The 21,634-nt window shown below is 39.4% G+C and overlaps 1 long non-coding RNA gene across 1 annotated transcript in view; it reads left to right on the forward strand.

The window, feature by feature from the left end:
- LOC134758375 (uncharacterized) overlaps positions 1-21,634 on the forward strand; it is a 1,115,837-nt gene that overhangs the window by 270,275 nt on the left and 823,928 nt on the right. The window lies entirely within an intron of this gene.

A 21,634-nucleotide genomic window follows, 5' to 3' on the forward strand; every position in this document is an offset into this window, starting at 1 on the left:
CCGACCCCACATTTCCTTTCCTCACTGCTCTAGCAGAGGTTCTCCATGAGAACCCTGCCCCTGCAGCAAACTTCTGTCTGGACTTCCAGGCATTACCATACATCCTCTGAAATCTAGGCAGAGGTTTCCAAGCCTCAGTTCTTGACATCTGTGCACCTGCAGGCTGCTAGAAATGCTAGACCATATGGAAGATGCCAAGGCTTGGAGCTTGTATCCTCTGAAGCCATGGCCCAAGCTGTACCTTGGCCCCGTTTAGTCACGGCTGGAGAGGCCGGGACAGAGAGCACCAAGTCCCTAGACTGCACACAGCAGAAGGAGCCTGGGCTCAGTCCACAAGACCATTTTTTCCTCCTAGGCCTCCAGGCTTGTGATGGGAAGCCCTGCCATGAAGACCTCTGACACGCCCTGAAGACATTTACCCCATTGTCTTGGGGATGAACATTCAGCCCTTCATTACTTATACAAATTTCTGCAGCCAGCTTGAATTTCCCCTCAGAAAATGGGATTTTCTTTTCTATTTTATTGTCAGGCTGCAAATTTTCTGAACTTTTATGCTCCGCTTCATTTATAAAACTGAATGCATTTGACAGCATCCAAGTCACTTCTTGAATGCTTTGCTGCTTAGAAATTTCTTCTACCAGATACCCTAAGTCATCTCTCTCAAGTTTGAAGTCCCACAAATCTCCATGGCAGGGGCAAAATGCTACCAGTTTCTTTGCTGAAACTTAACAAGAGTCACCTTTGTTCCAGTTCCCCACAAGTTCCTCGTCTCCATCTGAGACCACCTCAGCCTGGACTTTATTGTCCATATCACTATCAGCATTTTGGGCAAAGCCATTCAACAAGTCTCTAGGAAGTTCCAAGCTTTCCCACATTTTCCTGTCTTCTTCTGAGCTATCCAGACTATTCCCAACCTCTGCCTATTACCCAGTTCCAAAGTCACTTCCATGTATTTGGGTATAATTTCAGCAGCACCCTACTCTACTGCGACCAATTTGCTGTATGTTTTCATGTTGCTGATAAAGGCATACCTGAGACTGGGAAGAAAAATAGGTTTAATGGACTTACGGTTTCATCTGCCTGGGGAGGCCTTACAATCATGTCAGAAGGCAAGGAGGAGCAATTCATGTCTTACAGGGATGGTAGCAGGCAAAGAGAGCCAAATGAAAGGGGTTTCTCCTTATAAAACCATCACATCTTATGAGACGTATTTACCACCACAGGAAGAGTATGGGGAGAACTGCCCCCATGATTCAATTATCTTCCCCCGGTCCCTCCAAAAACATGTGGGAATTATGGGAGCCGCAGGATGAGATTTGGGTGGGGACACAGAGCTAAACCATATCACTGGGTTACAGAATGAGATCCAGTCTCAAACAAAACACATACAGAATATAGCATGCCACAATTAGGAGAAGTCTTCCCACTAGTCTTCATATTAGTCCCAAGGTTGCATTTATGTATGTTCATGCTCAAAACTGATTGGAAACCCTTGAAAGAGCCCAGAAAACAAATACAATGAAAAACCGAATTATTGGAAAATAAACTTTATACAGGAGACTAAAGAAATCAGTGTTACTTTGTTATTAAAATATATTCAGAGTAGACAATAACCACCTCCAGCTCCATAAGAATTCAACAGAGAAGATGAAAGGAAGAGTCTCAGAAACCTGAAGAAGCAAGAGCTCTGTTAGGAATCCACTAGCTTTTGAAGCTGTAATTGTGAGTGTGGGTCATTGTGACTTCTTCTCCAAATATCTACTGCAAGTCTGGGCAAACCTATGCAGCAAATGATATGATCTTTTTTTATTATTATTATTCATGTGCTTATTTGACAGGCAAGGCATGGGTCTGCACATGTGTGTGTGAGAAATCTGTCAATGGGATACATTTCTTTCTGAAACCTAGAAATTATCTTTGTGGACTCAAATATTCCTTCTCTATGTGAGTTAGAAAAAAAGATCCTAATGGGTATTTTAGCTGGGTGCCTCGCCTCTCCCAAATACCTGAATCTGTATACACACATAGATTTCAATTACTTTTTACCCTTTAGATTATCAGAAACAAATACTGGTTGCATGTGAGTAAAATCTTGCACTAGATATGTGTATTGTGCTTCTAGAAAACTGAAGGTGTAGCTCTCTATTTTGGATATGTAAATATAATAACGTTGAATGTCTACACTGACGTGCAATAGGATTTTGGGAGAGATTGCAATCCTTACACATGGAAATATGGAATAAGATAAACATCTCTTCTGTATTATCTTAAGGAATTTTTCTCACAAATAAAGACTTTGATTGCTCCCCAAATAGTAATTAAAATTAAAAACTGAGACTATATTAAAGTGTGGGTTAAATGAGAGCCCATGCAGAAGGCTAGGGCACACATTTGCTTATGTCTGGAGGTTATGATTGGGTTACTTTTACATTTGAGCACAAGGTAGATCTGTTCTCTATTCTAATAGGCCTGTTGGCCATAATGTTTTACTCATTTTCAGCTGTAATAAGCTTTTGAATATCTGAAGCTACAAGGTTTGTGTTTTCTCATCCAATTTGTTTTAGACCAAGGACACTCTGATAGGGAAAGGGATAAAACAGTTCACAGGAGGCTTTCAATATTAGTTTCCTCGCACCTGCAGTTTTTGAAAAATAATCTTTTTTTCTAAAAATAAAAGTGAAAAGTTTATAAAGACCTTAGGAACTGATTTTTTCCCCACCTCAACCAATTTATAGGATTGAACTGAGCACTCTGGAAGTAGGGGGTAAAGCAAAAACTTGCTTTAGGAGATTTAACAAGCATTTGTCAATGAAAACATATTTTTGTACATTTTTCCCCTCTTCAATGGTTTATTGAAAAGCCCATTGGGTTGAGTATATAAATGCTTATAGTAAATGTTTTTCTTTGCTACTCCAATCATATCCCTCAAAGTTTAAGCATTACATTTAACCCTTTCTCTGGTTCTATGCTTGCTTTGGATTTAGTTCTATACTGTTTTCTTTATATCATCTTAATTGGTGAATGGGGACACAACTGACCAAGGACATGCCACATAGCCTTGACTTACCCCCCTTTATATAGAATTTAGATCTTCTGTAATCTTACAATCTAGAGTCTGGATATGTTTCTGAGCATCATCAGCCTGGGACTTTGGTACCCATCCTGCAGTTTGTTTTGTGATTCCTTGAAAAATCTGCCGTGGCACCCTGGAAATTCTGAGGATCCAAAGGACCAAACAAGGCCCAGTTCCCCAAACCTGTATGTGTGCATATAGTTCAATATTCTTATTAGGATTATTGGCATGCCCCTTGCCTGTCAAAGAAAGACTCTTAGGACTAGAAGGTGAAGTTGATTTATGTGTTCATACATCATCTGTCTGAAAATCTCAGCATTTACTTCATCCTACCATGATGCAGAAACAAAATACTTTATTCCTGACTACCTATCTGCAATCCTTTAAAAAGAATGAGTGTGTTATTTTTCTGTATGTATTTCTAATTGGCTTAGAAATAATACTGACATGAAATCCTTAGTGTAATGAGAAAGCATGAAGTGGATAGTTTCATGTATGATGCTCAGTGCCTAGATATTGTGCAAGTTAGGACGGAAAAGTGCATTAATCAGTTCCTCAAAAATTCACAGTCTAATTAGGGAGATGAAAAAAATGCATATGCCCAAAAGCAGGAAATGGCATCTTTTAGCTTTCTACTCTCTTGATTCGAGCCAGTCCTTTATTGTATCATTGAAACTGTTTAAATTTACCTTAAGGTAGGGGAGCAAAAGCCCCACATTCTTCTCTACCTACATATTAGATCTCAAGCATTGATTCTCATGATATCTGTAGGAAATGTGCCATGTATTTGCCATTAGAACAAAATGATGCAGAGGCATTTTACACTATTTGGGTGAGGGCTTAAAAATATTCTAATAGTAGCAAAGTAATGAGGTACTGGGAACCATATATTTCATTTGATTTGTAACAAAAGAAAAGAAAAGCACGTGTTATAAAACTCCAACCTAAATCAGTAATTATGACCAATTAGTGATGCTTAGTAACACGATAAATTGCAATAGCCAAACACAGAGTAGGTAGACAAATATTATTTTGATCTTCTTGAGATTGTAGCAGTACGGAATTTGTAATATGGGTTTTATGCCAGTGACTGAAAGAAAAACAGGAAGAAAAAAGAGGAAAAGTGTGCAAATGATTACAGGAGAGCAAAGGAGGGGAGAGAAGTACACACTCCCCGTGGCTTGAAACCTGTTAGGGTGAGAAATTGTTATCTGTGGAAGGTTGAGTAGTTTGGAATCTGCTATCCTAATACCAAGCCTTTTACAGTTAGAATTTATCCACTGGTAAATGAGCTATTTCATTTAAAGTTGGTTTGCCCTACTTTATTAAACAGTGCTTTCCACAGACATAAAGTTATTGTCATAAAAGCCTTCGAGCGCCTCTCTTTTGGCGTTTCTAGCAGGACTGTTGTCTAAGTTTGGGGCCCGCGGGAGGCAAATTCAGAGATGTCCAAATACAACTTTACGTACAAAGCATAGCTACCAAATTCCTCCTGGATTTGCCTATTGTTACAGAGAAAGACTTTGTAATTACCAAGGGATTATAGCAGAATATGAAAGGGCCTGAAAGCAGCTTTCTTGCAAATCAAGAATGTATTCAGCACAAACTTAGGAAGAGTCAGCTGAGAAGTGAGGCAGAAGTGTCTGAAAATGTTAAGGGTTCAAGCAGAAGGGCCTGCCTGAAACTCCTAATTAAAGAAGTAAAAATGACTTTTTAAAGAATGTCAACGTCTGTCATTTGTATTCTCCACCAAGAAAAGGGTCTTCTGAGGATTGTAAATGAGGTGATGGCACTGCCCAAATACCCTGGGTTTGTCCTTCTTTTATACTCCCGAAGTAGTGAAAATGGAGCTTAATGGTACATAAATAAAAATAATTAAATAGAAGATAGTGGTACTGGTGCATTACCTGAATTAATATACAAGATTAAGAGGCCAATAACCCAAAAACAACTTTGTTATTTTGGTGTTTTCTATAAATTAGATGACGCTCTCAGAGTAGAATGAAATATAGCTTTCACTCTACCATTTTGATTCCAAATTTAAAAACAAAACATTTCTTATGGGTGATGTTTCTGGTATTCTCTTTGACATATGGTTTCAGCACATGTTCATGTTGAAACAAGCCAGATTATCAGTTACACCTCTTCTGGGTATGTCTTTTTTAATTTAAGTTTAAAAATTGAACTATTTTTCTTATTGATTTCATAACCAAAACTAGAAACAGTGATTAATTAGCACGTGTTAATTTTTGTATCCTTAGGTTATCTCTTTACTTGTAGAAATTTTGACAAATGCTTGGAGCAATGAGCCATATCACATTGAGAGCCCATAACGATTTGCAAAGCTGTTTCAGATAGGGTGATTTTGTTGGGGGGACAGTGGCAGGGAATTGGATAAATTGAATTTGAAAGAGAGAACCAGGCAGAGAGAACTCCACTTGTGGCTAACAAATATGATTTCTTTTAAGGAATAAAAGGCATGTGCCACAGGGCCTCCTAAAATGTTGCATATTTTACTTGCCACCATTTGATTAATAGGGATTTAGAGAGAAAACCAGAAAAAAAAACCTCTCATTCCTTGGTAGTAATTACCCTTCCTGTGATCATTGGGGAGCCAGTGTTCTAATCATCCTATTACCATTTGGTCTTCTTTTCCTTTCCTTGGCTGGGCACTGCCAGTGGTCCCATCCCCTCCCTTTACTGATCCCATTCAAAGCTCACTTGCAACCCTCAATGTCTGACTTTCCCCAAGTGCTGCAATAAGCTTTCCCCAAGCTTATTCAGAAATGCTGTTTCCTTTTACCAATCACTTGTCACTTAAGCAGATACAACCTGTCCCCCGTCACTGTTTCACATATATAAACCTTGTCTGTCTTCTATTGAGGACAAAACCATGTCTTAGCTCTGATATTCTCTAGGGCACTATTGCCCTATAGAAATATACTATAAATTGCATGTGTAATTTTAAATTTCCTAGTAGCAACATTTTAACAAGAAAAAACAAGTGAAATTAATTTTAATATACATACTTAATACCTCTAAAATATTATTTTAAAATGTAATCAACATAGAAATTGTTAATGAGATAGTTTACATTCTTTTGTATGATGTCTTCAAAAGCTGGTACTTTTTTTTTTTTTTTTTTTTTGAGATAGAATCTTGCTCTGTCGCCCAGGCTGGAGTGCAATGGCATGATCTCGGCTCACTGCAAGCTCCTCAGCTCCACCTCCTGGGTTCATGCCACCCTCCTGCCTCAGCCTCCCAAGTAGCTGGGACTACAGTTTCCCGCCACCACGCCCGGCTAATTTTTTGTATTTTTAGTAGAGACGGGGTTTCACCATGTTAGCCAGGATGGTCTCGATCTTCTGACCTCGTGATCCACCCGCCTCAGCCTCTGAAAGTGCTGGGATTACAGGCGTGAGCCACTGTGCCTGGCCAAAAGCTGGTATGTATTTTATATTCACAGAATATCTCAATTCAGACTAGCCAAATTTCAAGTGCTCAAAAATCATATGTGGGTCTGGGCACGGTGGCTCATGCCTGTAATCCCAGCACTTTGGGAGCCCAAGGTGGGCAGATCACTTGAGGCCAGGAGTTCAAGCCAGCCTGGCCAAGATGGAGAAACCCCATCTCTACTAAAAATAGAAAATTAGCTGGTCATGGTGGCGCATGCCTGTAATCCCAGCTACTCGGGACGCTAAGGCAGAAGAATCGCTTGAACCCGGGAGGTGGAGGTTGCGGTGAATCGAGATTGTGCCATTGCACTCCAGCCTGGGCAACAAGAGTGAAACTCCATCTCAAAAATAAATAAATAAATAAATAAAAATAAAAATAAATTAACAAAAAATGCCAGGAGAAACAGACACAGAGCTACAGTGAACACTGGGAAGAAGGTGACCCAGAACAGTGAGGAGATTAGTCAGATGATTTGCAACTCAGCCCCATCCCTACCACTATTTTAATATTTGTGGCCTAAGTATTTGAACTCTTTGAGCCTTGGTCTCCTCCTTTGCAAATGGAGGGTAAGAATTCCCAAGGCTGTGGTGATTATTAACATGCAGAAGTAACATAAATTGAAAGCATCAGACAAGGGGATATTATTATTACTGTATATATTTGTTATTATTTTTATATAGAGATGAGGTTTCACAGTGTTGCCCAGGCTGGTTTTGAACTACTGGCCTCAAAGGATCCTCCTGCCTCTGTCTCCCAATTTGCTGGGATTACAGGCATGAGCCACTGTGCCTGGCCCTATTTCTGCATTTAGATACTAATGTAGCCAAACATGATGAAGAGATCATTGAGTCATGGATGGTAACAGAGCCTTCTGCCCATTTTTGAGGGATACTTTTTTTTAACTTTTCCCATATTAAAGGACAAGTGATTCCATTTCAATGCACTGTTACATTCAAACTTAAATATCACCACATCACCATGTGTATGAATCCTCATTGACATATAGGGTTGTAAAAATAATAGTATAGGAAAACTATAGAAGTTGTGTATTAATTAGCAAATTATGATATACCTGTGGAAATTTTAAAATATAACTTCACCTGGGTTCTTAAAACTGTGTTTGTAAAGTTCTTTTGAAAGCTTTGTTAAGACGTTAGCAAGAGCATTTCTGATTTTTCAAAAAACAAACTAGTCCACATGTATTTGGCAGGTTTACAGCATTATTAATAACTTTACTGTTTGGCAGGGAGGCATCCTAATTAAAAATAATTTCTAAATGGTATAAGACTCCATGATTCCCATCCAATTATTGGTCCGGACCTAAGTATGCTTCTAACTTAGAAAGTGACACTGGGCTTAGTAAAACTTTATTCTGTTGTTTGGGTTAAGCAACTTGCTCTCCCTTGGAAGATATCCAGAAGCTGCAGCCAGGGCAGAATGTGGGGTCGTTTGGCTACTGTGGATGGAGCTGCAGGAAGCACATTCCATCAGTACTGTGCATTCAATACCGCCTGCCTATTTGCTTCTGAGTGCAATAGTCTATGGTCTATAAAGCACTAAATGGTTGGGTCTGCAGCACTGAGAGATCAGTCTTCCTCCTGGGCAACTTCAGGGCAATTGAGATCAGCTGGAGGTCTGCTGCTCCTAGCTTCCAGCTTCCATCTACAGGGAACCAGAGGCAGGGACTCTTCCAAGGAAGGCCCTCACTTAGGAAATGCCTTGCCTTCCATTAGCCAACAAAGAACTAATCTGGGAATATTTAGAGCATGGCAGGGAGCCCATCTTTTAAGCAGAGTTGAAAAGCAGAAATATCTGCTCTTTAAAAAGAACAATGCATTCAATGAGAACGCTCTCACATTCATTAAAGCCTCATATTCAAATAATCCAAACAATACATTTTCTCCTTTCTTCCCTTCAAATCTTGAGTACTTACTGGCTTACTCCTCTAGTTCCTTTGTTTGGCCATTTTCTCACTGCTCTCCTCCCTTGTAGAGGCTAAAAGATTGAATGAGAAAAAGATTTTAATGCTTGATACTGTTTTTGAAGTTTACAACTTTAGATCTGACCTAATATGAACACCCTTATACATATTCATTTATTTATATATTCACCCTGCAAATATGAATCAAAGCCTGCTATATGCCAGCACATAGATCGATGTTTCAGATATAGTAGAAAACAAATAAACAAAACCCTGGCCTTTGAAGAGGATATGGCTTATTTAGAAAAAGAGAAAATAAACAAATACATATATGTAACATCAAAAGTTTGTAAGTGCTATGAAGAAAAATAAAGCAGAAGAAGGAACGAGAAATTTGACTTTTATATAAAATGATCTGGGATGATGTCCCTGGATAGGTGATATTTGACCAGACAGCTAAATGATGTCAGAGGCGTGAGCAATACAAGTATATGGGCGGTCACCAAGTGCAAAGGTGCTAAGGCTGACTCATGCTTGGTATGCTATAGTGAAAAGAAAAGAAGTAGGATTGGTGAGGAATGCAGCCAGGGTTAGGTCACTGAAGACTTGTAGGCATAGGAACCACATTTTGTTTTACTCTAAATGTGATGGAAGATGTTATATGGTTTCCAGCAGGAATGCTGCTCTGATCTGTGATGAAAATGATCTCTGAAGAATAGTCTCTACAGGTGAGACAGAACTATAGTCCATCAGGGTCAACAAGGTGAGAAGGAATGGTCCCGTTGGTGCTGGGTGCTGAGTAGTGAGATTCCGGATGTATTTTCAAGGAATACTCAACTAGATTTGCTGATGGATAGGATGCAAGATTTGAGGGAAAGGAAAAAGGATGACTCCAAACGTTTTGTCAGAAAGTTAATTAATAGATATTCTTTGCAGAACTGTTAGGCAGTTTTACATAGATGTACTAGGAGCTAAGTAATTTCAACCTATAACAATGCTTACAAAAGAGAAATTAGGAGTTACCGTTATCCAATTTGCAATAGGAATGACCATACAGTTTCTTTTAATAGCAAGATCCTTTAGTGCAGTTAAAGTGTGATTCAATTATTATAAAATCCATATAGAAAGAATTATTCGGGAACATAAGTAAAATCCACCTGCATTTAGTGTTGGGAGAGAATAGCCAAAGGCGTGGCCTCCCCTGCCATCTAAGGGCACAACATTAAGGTGATCATGCATAACTGTTGGCCAAAGGACAAGATGTCTACTGCCTTGGCACAAGTGACACTCACACTTCTTTGCATTCTTGAAAGTGTCTTAGTTTGGACAGTAAATTACATGCTTACCCCTACAACATAATCTAAATATGAGAAATCAACTCAGCAGCTTAAATTATTTACCATGCAAAAAGTTAGAAAACCTGGAGACATTAATCTAAGAAATTGGAGGCAAACCATCCCTCCCTGCAGAACTTGATGCCACCAATGAAGATAGCAGGATGACAAAGAATGGCATCTCGTGTCTACATGTGTTTATAGCTGATATAAATTCTACCCTATACTACGTGCTGGATATTCAGATCTGAGTCTACAGTACATGGTTTATATTCCTGATGACTTCAGAATCCTCCTCCAAATCACCCCAGTCACCCTAGAATATATTCTTCTGTTTTCCACCGGCTACCACTGGATCCCAAACAAATGAGGTAATTCTATTCAATAAGAACAATATAGTTGTATTAACAAGGGCAGAAAATTTAAGCCTCTTGGAGATTTTACCTAAAGGGCAAGACCACCAAGATAGGCCTGCTGGACCTTTAAGTTGTTAAAAATAATTAACAAACAAGTAAACAAATAAAATCACTGGCCCTGGTCTGTGAAGGGCAGTAACCGGTGCCCACGAACTCTGTGGGTTTTCAAGCCCTAGTCTCATTACCTGCATTCCTGCTTCAGACTCTGGCTTCTCTGAACGTAGCCAAGTCTAATGCTACCCTTCCTTGATGCTGAGCTGTGCTTTGAGCCCTGTCAGTAAACCATGAATGACATCACCTTGCTCAGTAATTCCCAGAAAAGGGAGTGGTGTATGCCAAGACATGAATGATTATATTATTATTATTATTACTACCACCACTACTATTACAACTACTGCTTACAGGATGATGATGATGGTAAGATTGTAGTCGTAGCTACAATAATCCTATCATCATCAACAACAATATTGATAGCTATATACAGAGGAAGAAATAAAAAGAAGTGAGTGATTCAGTTTTTGGCCCTACAAAGCTATAATGTGCAAATAGTCACTGCTCATTATATTTGATTGATTCACATTCTTTAATGTAAGGGAATTAAAAATTATAATTAAGGCTTAGAAAGGTCTCGTTTTTAGACAAGTAATATTACATGACATTTTGCCTTTCAGCTTGGGATTTCGGGAAGTTTATAAATATTACCTTGATAAACTTCACAAAAGCTCTCTCAGGTTGTATGCATAAAACTAATTTACTGATAGTTAATGAAGAAAAAAAGCATACATCAAGATCAAGTGATCGGCCCCAGTCAAAAATGGCTTTTCTACTCTCGTCTTTCCTCTGAGTATAATGGAAAAATTCACCAACACACACAAGATTCTGTGAAGTTTTTCATAAGCATTATACTATTTATCTCAACATAAAAGAGTAAAGCAAGCACAATATATTCTAGTAAATAGCTTTCAGGTTAAGATAGTTAGGCTTACAAAATTCAAAGCACTTTCCTCTAGTCTTCCAACTGTTTTATCACCAAGCACAGTATTCTTTCTACCGTTGGAGGGAGAGCAAACCATGGGGTATACAAGAGAGACAACTCAACACAACTGTTCTAACATAAAGAAGGTTTTCTATGACTCTCAGTCTAACAAGAAACTAATCATCTATTGTAACTTATTTTCAATAGTGAAGGTTATCTGGAAGGCAGTCAGTCCATGCATTTTATTTTTGGCCATTGAATTTTATTCTAAAGTAGCATTGGGAAATTCCATAAGTAAAAGCACCCTGAGGTTAATCCATTTTGTATAACGTGGGAGACTTTTAATAAGGCAAACACTGGTTCCCAACTTTATCAGCTTCAATAGTGGGTTTTTATATACTCAGTTGTCCGCAAAACAGAGTGTACTTGTCCACCTGTACTTTATTTATTTTGATACTATTTCAACTCATTCAAAATAAGTCCCTTTCATATATTACCCACAGCACAGGTAGCAGAAGATAAAACGACCATGTTGCAATTGATTATAGACTCATTTTCCCTTTCCATGTGGCACTCCTTCTAGGCCTGTTCATACTCCAGACCATCTGCTCCCCTTCCCTGCTACCAAACCCCAGGCCTCATCTGCCTTTAGAAGCAATGGGGTAAAACATCCCTTCTAATTTCTTGATATCCTGTGGATGCTCAGAGGGTGACCTCTTATCAAGATAGGTGGGGTTTCATGACACATTTCTAAAAGGCTAAAATTAACTCAGATGTCTTGGTCTCCAGTTAGCCTCATGTTCTATGTGAGCTTCAATGAGCATCTAGGTTTCTAGAGCATCCTTGATATTTCTCCTGTTAACAGTAGAGGGTACCCCTCAGCAGGGATGCAACTTGTGTCAGATACTGCTCTAACCATTTTACATAGATCACCTCGTTTACAGTCACAATCCAGAGTAGCAGTATTACTATTTTATCAATGAGTATTAGATAAGTAATTTGCCCACAGCCACCCAGGTAGTAATTGGTGAAGCTGAGATTTAAAACCTAGTTTATCTGGCTGGATGCGGTGACTCATGCCTATAATCCCAGCATTTTGGGAGGCTGAGGCAGGCGAATCACGAGGTCAGGAGTTCAAGGCCAGCCTGGCCAACATGGTGAAACCCCATCTCTACTAAAAATACAAAAATTAGCCAGGCATGGTGGCACGTACCTTAGTCCTAGCTACTCGGGAGGCTGAGGCAGAAGAATCACTTGAACCCAGGAGGCAGAGGTTGCAGTGAGCCAAGATTACACCACTGCACCCCAGCCTTGGTGACAGAGCAAGATTCCATCAAAAAAAAAAAAAAACCTAGTTCATCTGACTTCATGCTTTTAAACACTGGCTGGTCCATAATTTTTATCTACTGTATTATATTCTCTCACGGAAAATAATTTCCTACTTCTTAAAAGTTATTTTAAAAGCAATTATACTTATAAGAAAAATTGGAAACCATTGGTTTCACCAAGGAAAGTGAACATTTTATTTCTAATTATTGTCCTGTAACGAAAATAATAGTGCTACACGTTTGAATGGTGCTTTGCAGTATATACAGCTCTTCCATGTTTACTACCTTGTTCAACTGTTACAGCCACATGAAGTAAGGTATATTGACTCCATTTTACAGATGAGAAATTGAGGCTAGGAGAGATGGATTGACTTCAGTAAGGACCCCCAACCAGTGTTCTGTAGAATCAGAATCCAAACTCTCAACCTCTAAACTGTAACTAATATGAATTCCAATATACTACAGTTGACTTCCCTTAAGCAACCTAAAAATATTGGAATTACAAAATAGGGGATTTATACTCTGCAAATCTTTCCAAAATGGAAAGATGGTGCTTTTTAAAGATTGCTTAATGGACAGGGGAATTTCCAATTTGACACCAACTCATGACTAATTTCCGTAAATTATAGCCTTCATTTGATATTTACCAAGTATTAGCAAGTATACAAGTCTTGACCAACAGAGTCAAATGCTTTGCTATTTTAACATTACAATTTGTGCTACAATATAATAGATATAGGAGACGGGAATCATAAATGCATTCTGGACAACTTCTTTTCCATGTCCTGCCTCCAGAGTTAGGTAACAAACAGCAACTTTTCCTAGGGATGCGGACTTGTACGAAAAGCTGATGCTTCCCATTAGAATGAAGCATCCCCGGCATTTATGAGGCACATGATCCACATGTCTGAGGACCGCCTTACCCACTAACCCAGTTCTTCGTGACCTCTCCTCCTGCCTCCACACCCAAGTCTGGACCACCTGCTGCACTTTCAGGCAGAGTTGCTCCAGAAGAGGCTGATGTCATTCCTGCCCACTGATGTTGTTGTTTCATTCCCTAACCCCTTCCTAATCGTCCGCCTCCCTGAGAGGCAAGCCTCAGGCTTCGGCACTGCTTTTGACATGCTCACAGAGGCGGGAGTTGTGGCAGTGCCTGCTCCCAGATTCACCCCATTCTGAAACATAACCCCAGTCCCTGGCCTGTCCTACAGATTGGTAGCATCCTTCCTAGGAAAGAATCCTCCCTCTGCAGTGTTTTATACCAATGTAAAATGAGAAGGCACAGAAGCAATTCAGAAACACTGAAATACCGAGAGGAGTTCCTATCCATGGGAATTTCGCAAATGAAGTGGAATGAGCGGAGAGAAAGTTTAGTCCACATAAAATAATGCACAGTTCCCATCCTAAAAGGCGTCATTCTAACGACTTTAGAGAAATAAGGGAACACAACTGAGTAAATGGGAGAGGTGAGAAAATGGGTTGAATGAAGCAAATAAGAGAGAAGAGATCAAATGTGTGCAGCGTATGATTATTGTCATGTTTGCTATGTGCAGGCAGTGTGCTAGGTTTATGTATAAATATATGTATATTGTCATGTCATTGTCATCCCCCATGAGGGTAGTTACTACTGTTTAGTGCATTTTGAAGACAGGGAAATCAAAGCATAGAGAACTTTAAAACCTTTAGGAAGAGGCAGAGTCTGGGTCAAACCTGGCAGTCTGGCACCCAACTGTGGTCACACCACTCAATGAAGCCTCTCCAGGAAGAGTCTGAGAAAAAGCAAAGGATAGTGTCATGTTGGGGGCCACAGAGAGATGGAACAAACTGCGACAGATAGTGACGTGGCAGAGGAGGCTTTAAAGGCAAAATAAGGCCATGCCACGAGGTGCTTCAGAGCCAGACAGATGAGGGGACTAGAATTTAAAAGCTGCTGGGAACTCACTTTAAGTGCATAGTGTAGTGATCTGATCCAAGGAATCTTTGGGGAGATTAACTGTTCATAGATTGAAATAGAAGCCTGAGGGGGTAATCCTGATTTTAGATATTTTTTAAGCATAAGGAGTTAACTGGGCTTTTGTATTTCTGTATCACAGAGCAATGTGTGTAGATGCCAGTGATCTTAAGATTGTTAAAAGCTGCTGAAGTTCATTCCTTCCTCTTCCCTTCTCTCTATCCTTTTTTTCCTTTAAGAATCCAGTGGCAGCCTGAAAAGATAATTCTGTGTCTCTTACCATAACTAATTTCTGAAGTAGTTCAGAATAATTTTCTTCTCCCACCGGGGCACATACGGAATTCTGTCACTCTGATAACCCCCATCTCCTGCCCTGTGGATCTCAGTGCTTGTCACGTAACTCGTCTGGCTACCTCAAGCTTCTTAGCAACTGAATCATCCTCCTTACTGACTCTTCTCCCAATTGCACAGATGCAAAGCTCTAAGTCATCTATGATACATATGATATCCAAACATGAAATCATTTCCACATTTCTCCCACAACATATAGCTCCTTTTCCTTCTGGCAGTCACTTGTCTCAGGAGACCTATATTACTCTGTGTCTGAATTATTGTGTTATCTTTCCATCAAATCTCCCTATCTCTACTGTCTTCCTTCCTTTCATTCTACACATTAGACCAGAATATTCTTTATTAAACAGATTTTGCTCATATTTATCTTATTTGGAATTCCTATGGCCAAAAGTGTCACAATTCTAACTCAAGTTCACTTAAGGAAAATAAAAATGTGAGAAGGCAGTACAGTTTCACTTGGGGCTTAAAAAATGAGAATTACTGGTAGAGATTTGGCTTACTGTGCATCTGAATGCAGGTGTTCAAGTGATATCATAAAAATTTTGACTGCCTCCTTCTCTAGGTTCCTTGGGCTTGATTCTCAGGTCTGCTATCTTCCAGGTGATAGCAAGATAACTACCAAAATCCCAGGTTTAATTTCTACTAGTTCATCAACTTCTGTGAAAAGAGAAATTCTGTTTTCAATAATTTCTGTAAAATCCCGATTGCATCTTATTATCCTGGTTTGATTCATGTGGACATTCCTGGTACAATTGTAGCAAAAGAAATAAAAATGCAGGATGATCAATATGGGTCACATATGTGCTCTCCTCTAGCTGCGATGGGTGCCATTATTATACTACATTAACTGAGTAGCAGAGGAGTGCTTCCCCAATGGGAAATGAGGGTGCTTTCACCAGAATGTGAGGGAATGGGTGCTAGAATTATTGTCTTTTTTCCAGACAAAACCCAACAAATATCAATTATAATATGCACACCATACAACTCAAAAACCTACAAGAATTTTTATTGCCATAGAGTAAATTAAGTAATATCATAAAATTGCAAAGCTAAAAAGGACTTTGAAGTTCATCTTATCCAGTCAACTTCAGAGAAATACACTGAAAACAAGTAACAGAGCCAAGCCTGGGACTCATATTTTATGTCCTAAAGCATTCTTTTAACAGTTTCCTGAGTGGAAATTCAAGCTGCTCTTCAAGTACTCTTCATAAACTGCATACATTTTACCTACCTTCCTTACCTTTCATTGGTTCCCAAGAATTCTAGGCCAGGTGAACTTACCTTCTCAATATCCCTGAAGGTGCTTTGCTTATTTTTACCTTTGTACCTTTGCTTCTATTTTCTAGTCATTGTTAACTCGTGTCTTTTTCATTTATCCCAACCCAAGGCATACCTAAGACCCAACTCAAGTTTTACTTCTCCATTAGCCATCACTGGGCTTGTTTTCCATTGCACCGAGAAAACTGAAGGAATCAGATGGGAATTTACACATGCTCCAATCACATCGCCTTTTCACCTACTTACATTTGCCCCTCGTATGCCATGTTTTTTTCCGTTTCTACAGATCCAAGCTCCCAGTTGAAGCCAAGCCCTCCACTCATACACAGAATTCCATCCTTTCATCTACTCAAAGACATATCTTAGCAATTCTCCTTTATCATTAGTATTTCTCTTTCTAGAGGATTACCACCATCCTTATCAAAATTGTCATTATTTCTTCAATCTTATAATACCTCTTTGACCTCATTTTCCTCTTCTCTGATTCTGTAAGAAAAACTCAACCTGATAGTTGTCTGTCTACACTGGCTATCTCTAGTTCCTCTTCTCCCATTCTAACTTTGCCAATCCCAGTAAGCTTTGTGCTTCCACCATGCCAGCAAAAATGGTCTTATCAAGGTTGCAATGTAAGGTAGAATAACCTAGGCTGCAGTGAAAAATAAACCTGAATATGTAAGTCCATGTTTTCCACTTTTGTTATTACAAGTCCAGTTTGAGTGGGGGAACAGGTTGCCAAAGTATTTTCTCTCCTTTTGATCATTCAAGGACCCAAGCAGCTGAAGACTGTGTCATCTGACATGTTTTCCAAGGTCACCGGTGGCATTTTACCCCTATCATCTGGATGTAGGAAAGACAGGGGAGTTACAGCTGGGTGGTTTGTATGGGCGAGGCCTGGAATGAGTACACAGTACATCCATTCATTTCATTGTTCAAAGCAGAAGCTGACGGCCACACTGAAGCCCCAGGGAAGGCTGAGGACTATAGTCTAGCTCCGTATCCAGGAAAAAGAGGAAGTGCACTTGGTTGACTACATTTGCTTTGTTAAATAGAAGAGATTGCTTTCATTGCCCATGTTCCTTGAACTCTCAGCAGCATTTGACACTTTAGAGCAGGCTTACTTATTTAAATCTCTTTCTGCTCTTGGCTTCCAGGACATCACACCCGCACAGCGTGCCTCCTGCCTCTCCAAATGCTCTTTCCAAGGCCCTTTGCTTATTCCTCCACCATTCTCACTTTCAGACATTGGACTGTTCGCTATACTCAATGTTGGATCTCTATTCTTGTCAGTCTATTTTCCCATTCCTGTTGGTTTTATCCAGTGGCATGAGTTCTAAATGCTGACAACTCCCAGCTGATTGATAAGATTGGTTGTATTGCAATCCTAGGCCTCTTCTAGTCCAGTCTTGTGTGTCCAGTTACCTACTCAACATGTCCATTTGAACAGCTAGCTGACAACCTTAGCAGAGGCAAAACTGAAATCTGAAAACCCTTACCCCTGCTGCATTCAACCTGTTCCTTCCCCAGTCTTCCCTAATTGGTTAAAGATATCTTGATTTATCTAGTTTTCTAGTTGCCTAGATCAAAAATCTTGGCTTCATCCTTGATACTTCTTTTTCTCTCATCCTACAAGCAATTAGTCAGCAAAATATTTTGGTTCTATGTTCCAAAATACATTCAGAATCTGAAAACTTCTCATCACTTCACAGCTACCACCCTACTCCAAACCACCATCATCAGTTCCCTGGCGTAACAGCATAGCTTCTTGGTTGGTTTTCCTGGATTGTGTTTTCTTGAACCCAATGTCATTCTCAACACACCACCCAGAGAAATCCTGCCAAAGTAGGAGTCAGTGCATGTCACTTTTCTGCTTAAATCCCTCCAAAGACATCTGGTTTTAAGTAAAAGCCAACATTTGTACTAGAACCAGCACGCCACTCTATGATAAGCACCAATATTCTCTGCCCTCATCTTCAAATAGTCTCTCCCTTGTTCACTCTTATGAACAAGGCAAGGAGTTCACTCCCTTGCCATTTTAGTTTTTTTTTTTTTTTTTAGTTTGTTAGTTTTATTTTCTTTTGTTTTTTAGCACTCATGGGAAGCCTCCATCTCAAGGCTTCTGTGTGTGCTCTGAGCCCCACCTATTCATGTGGCTCACTCTGTCACTTCATGTAGGTCTTTCGTCAAATAATGCCTTCTCAGGGAAAACTTTCCTAGCCATCCGTCGAAAATTCAAATTTCTCCCTAACTATTTTTATTACCCTTGCCTGCATTACATTTTTTTCTTGGCAAGTATTGCTATCTAACATTATACATACATACATATATATATTTTATATATATATATTATATATATATAATATATATATCCCTTCAACTGAAAACTATATATGGCTTGGTATTTTTTTTTAACTTCAGTATTCCCAGCATCTAGACAAGTGCCAGATACAATTTACATTTGAGCTGAATGAATGAGTGAATGAACTACTCTAAATCACAGTGATTCCTACTTCCTCTGAACTTCTGTAGTGCCATATCATTCATTTGGAATTTACTCATAGTCTGCCTTTTTTTAACTTTTCATGAGAAAATATCCTGGATTCACAATTAGATCATAAACTCATTATATAGAGAAAGTATGGATATGATTTTTTTCAGCCCGCATGCCTAATTCAGAGGTGAATGAATAAATGAATGAATGAATTACAGGAAGTTCACCAGATGGGTACAGTACAATTGGTGGATGATGGACTGTGGAGGCCAAGGTGTAAAGGGGACTGAAATCTAAGAAGGATAACTTAAAATTGCAGATTCAGGTAGAGGTGTTAGAGGCACCCAGTAAGGCGAGGCAAGCTGAGAAGTGCACTATGTCATTGGAATGAAATGTAGCTGGCCCTGACGAAACCAGTACTGAATCCACGTGCCAGCTTCTCTCAGTCGAGACTTCCTGTTTGTCAGAACTATATTTGGCAGATGCCAGACACCATTCTGTTAATTTTAAAAAATGGAAACAATCTATGCGATTGAGACAAATAACAGACCCCAGATAGATGGTGCTCTTTTCTCTGTGACAGAAAGGTTCCCACTGAATCAATTCTTATATGTTGAAGGGTTAGGCAATGTGATTCTGAAACAAAATATAAACTTAGACTGGCTAATTTCCAAGTGCCCCACACTAGAAAAATAAAAGTTAAAGTGCAATCCTGGAATATTTTACACTCAAGAAATTATATATATATTATTGGATGTTGTGTGTATGCAAATACATATACATATTATTGGATGTTGTGAGTGTATACATATATACACATGCATATATATATTGGTGTTATGTGTATATAGTGTATATATATGTATATAGTATACATATGTACTATATATGTACTATATATACATATGTATTATATACATATATACAATACTGTAAAAATATATTACAGTATTGGCTGAGATTGATTTATTTGTGTTGAGTCCCATACCCAGGCTAGCTCATCTCTTTCCTCCTATTTGGTTTAGCAAACTGTCCAGGGGAGAAGATACGTATGCATATATGGGTGTGAGTTGGAAGGGGTGGGTTAGAGGGTCTGTGTCTGTGAGTACGTGGAAGAATGGACAAAATCAAGAAACAGTGTTTGTCTTCTTAGCATGCCAAAGCCTAGGTTACACTGAGAAGAGTTGGTTTGTTCTGATGAAGCTGCTCAGCACAGTGGTATAGACAGGCTGGTGGAAACCTCTTCAGAAGGCATGGAAAGACGAAGCCAGGAAAGGGAGAGGGATGGAGAGGTGTCGTGATGAGAAATTAGAAGTACGCTTTGTGAGAATAGGAAGCTCAGGGATGCATTACAGGAGGGCTGATGATATGTTCTAGCATGCTGAGCTCTGAGTTCTGCGGCTGCTCACACCTACCACGTCTCCCATAGGGTGAACATCCTCAGTGTGTACAGCACTGCTCCAGTCATCTGCCTCCTATGCTGGGCTGCTATTGAAGATCACTGCTAGGTTTGACTGTGAAAGCAAAGAATTTTAACATCAAAAGAGAGTCCAAAAGTGAGACTTCCTAACTTCCTACTTGATGTATGTTAAAACATATGCTGTCACTAAATCAGCACCACTTTTAAGTTCTCTAGTTTATCTTCCCCCCATTCTCGGGGACCTTTTCATGGACGGCTTTGCAAAGCGTCAACCTACATGAAGCTGCCTTGCACCCAGATGGGCTATCACATCATCATCACATTCTAACGTTGCTGTTGATCCTGAGTGCTTTCAGTGTTCTCCTGAAATTCCATCACTTTCATGCACCCCTCAGACTTCCAAATTCACCTCTTGCCTTCATTTTCATACTTAACATGCCTTCTGAAACTATGTCATGTAGACTGTTGTCATTAGGGGTAAGGAGTAGCTCTATTTCTGAGGAAATTATGGTGTGCGTCACTCTCAGAGTTATTGGCTCCACCTTCAGATCATCATTTCCAAGAATCAGGCTCATTATTGAATGCACTATTCAACACCGTGATTATGCCCCTATTCTTTCCAAATCAATTTCTCTTCAGCTTCTGTTAACTGTAGAGGGTTCTTATGTCTCTCTACTCAGATGACTCTCCTCCTCCTCACAGTTCTCATCTGAAAACACGAATTTTCTATCTTTTCTTTGCCTCTTACTGCCTCTCCCTTCTGTTATTTAACTTTACAATTGTATTACTTAACTCTGTCAAGTATCTTGACATACAGCTTGCACAAAAGCTGCTACCCATTTAAAAGCTCATCTTATTGTTGGAAGACTCCTCCTACATGAAAGATCTGTGGTTCTGCTTTGTGTATCAGCAGGTTCATAATAATTTCCATGGATAAAGGAGACAATAAATTTAACAAAACCCAGTGTTAGATCTTTTGATGATGCATGTAGGTCAACTTAAGGATGTTTACATATTATACGTATATAAGCACAGACACCTCTAAATGCACGACAGACAACACTCAGAAGAGTGTCTGCTATGAAAATACAGATCCTTCCATAAAATATATGTTATCTATTATAAAATTGTTGTATACTGAGTCATTATGATATAGATAAGAAAAGCTAATGGGAGAGAAACACACCTGAATTCACTTATGTTCCACTTGGCCCTTAGCCATATGAGTGTCCAATCAAGACCACCATGCTGTTTTCACACCATTTGTAGGATTGTAAGTCAGGGCAGGTGACACTGGTTCACTGCCACTCCAACCCTGCCTTAATCATAGCTCTTTTTACCCATGCTTTGAGGCATTCAGACTCAGCTCTGAGTCACTGAAGCAAAATTGGAGCATCTGCATAGAGTGTCAAAACAGCAGAGCTTACATCAATGAGACACCTCAGTGGCTTAGTGAAACCCAAACTACAAATGCTACATCAGTGGCTGTTGAGAAGCTATAGATTCTCTTCTATTAGGACCTAGACACAAGAACTCGTGAAAACTAGTTGGAAACCCACAATGACTTAGTATATCATTTTCCCTGTGATCTTGACTGACTTTCTAAATATACGTTGATGCTAGTTGCGAATACAATTCC

The sequence above is a fragment of the Gorilla gorilla genome, chromosome 3, assembly GCF_029281585.2.
Source record: "Gorilla gorilla gorilla isolate KB3781 chromosome 3, NHGRI_mGorGor1-v2.1_pri, whole genome shotgun sequence".
Taxonomy (NCBI): Eukaryota; Metazoa; Chordata; class Mammalia; order Primates; family Hominidae; genus Gorilla; species Gorilla gorilla.